Here is a 1,453-nt window from a genome sequence, read left to right as displayed (position 1 = left end):
CATTGGTTATTTTACTGCCTAGGTAGCAGAATTCCTTAACTTCATTGACTTCGTGACCATCAATCCTGATGTTAAGTTTCTCGCTGTTCTCATTTCTACTACTTCTTATTACCTTCGTCTTTCTCCGATTTACTCTCAAACCATACTGTGTACTCATTAGACTGTTCATTCCGTTCAGCAGATCATTTAATTCTTCTTCACTTTCACTCAGGATAGCAATGTCATCAGCGAATCGTATCATTGATATCCTTTCACCTTGTATTTTAATTCCACTCCTGAACCTTTCTTTTATTTCCATCATTGCTTCCTCGATGTACAGATTGAAGAGTAGGGGCGAAAGGCTACAGCCTTGTCTTACACCCTTCTTAATACGAGCACTTCGTTCTTGATCGTCCACTCTTATTATTCCCTCTTGGTTGTTGTACATATTGTATATGACCCATCTCTCCCTATAGCTTACCCCTACTTTTTTCAGAATCTCGAACAGCTTGCACCATTTTATATTGTCGAACGCTTTTTCCAGGTCGACAAATCCTATGAAAGTGTCTTGATGTTTCTTTAGCCTTGCTTCCATTAGTAGCCGTAACGTCAGAATTGCCTCTCTCGTCCCTTTACTTTTCCTAAAGCCAAACTGATCGTCACTTAGCGCATTCTCAATTTTCTTTTCCATTCTTCTGTATATTATTCTTGTAAGCAGCTTCGATGCATGAGCTGTTAAGCTGATTGTGCGATAATTCTCGCACTTGTCAGCTCTTGCCGTCTTCGGAATTGTGTGGATGATGCTTTTCCGAAAGTCAGATGGTATATCGCCAGACTCATATATTCTACACACCAACGTAAATAGTCGTTTTGTTGCCACTTCCCCCAATGATTTTAGAAATTCTGATGGAATGTTATCTATCCCTTCTGCCTTACTTGACCGTAAGTCCTCCAAAAGCTCTTTTAAATTCCGATTCTAATATTGGATCCCCTATCTCTTCTAAATCAACTCCTGTTTCTTCTTCTATCACATCAGACAAATCTTCACCCTCACAGAGGCTATCAATGTATTCTTTCCACCTATCTGCTCTCTCCTCTGCACTTAACAGTGGAATTCCCGTTGCACTCTTAATGTTACCACCGTTGCTTTTAATGTCACCAAAGGTTGTTTTGACTTTCCTGTATGCTGAGTCTGTCCTTCCGACAATCATATCTTTTTCGATGTCCTCACGTATTTCCTGCAGCCATTTCGTCTTAGCTTCCCTGCACTTCCAATTATTTTATTCCTCAGCGACTTGTATTTCTGTATTCCTGATTTTCCCGGAACGTGTTTGTACTTCCTCCTTTCATCAATCAACTGAAGTATTTCTTATGTTACCCATGGTTTCTTCGCAGCTACCTTCTTTGTACCTATGTTTCCCTTCCCAACTTCTGTGATGGCCCTTTTTAGAGATGTCCATTCCTCTTCAACTGT

This window comes from Schistocerca serialis, chromosome 5, assembly GCF_023864345.2.
Source record: "Schistocerca serialis cubense isolate TAMUIC-IGC-003099 chromosome 5, iqSchSeri2.2, whole genome shotgun sequence".
In the NCBI taxonomy this organism is placed as follows: domain Eukaryota; kingdom Metazoa; phylum Arthropoda; class Insecta; order Orthoptera; family Acrididae; genus Schistocerca; species Schistocerca serialis.
Note: the sequence above shows the minus strand (reverse complement) of the source record.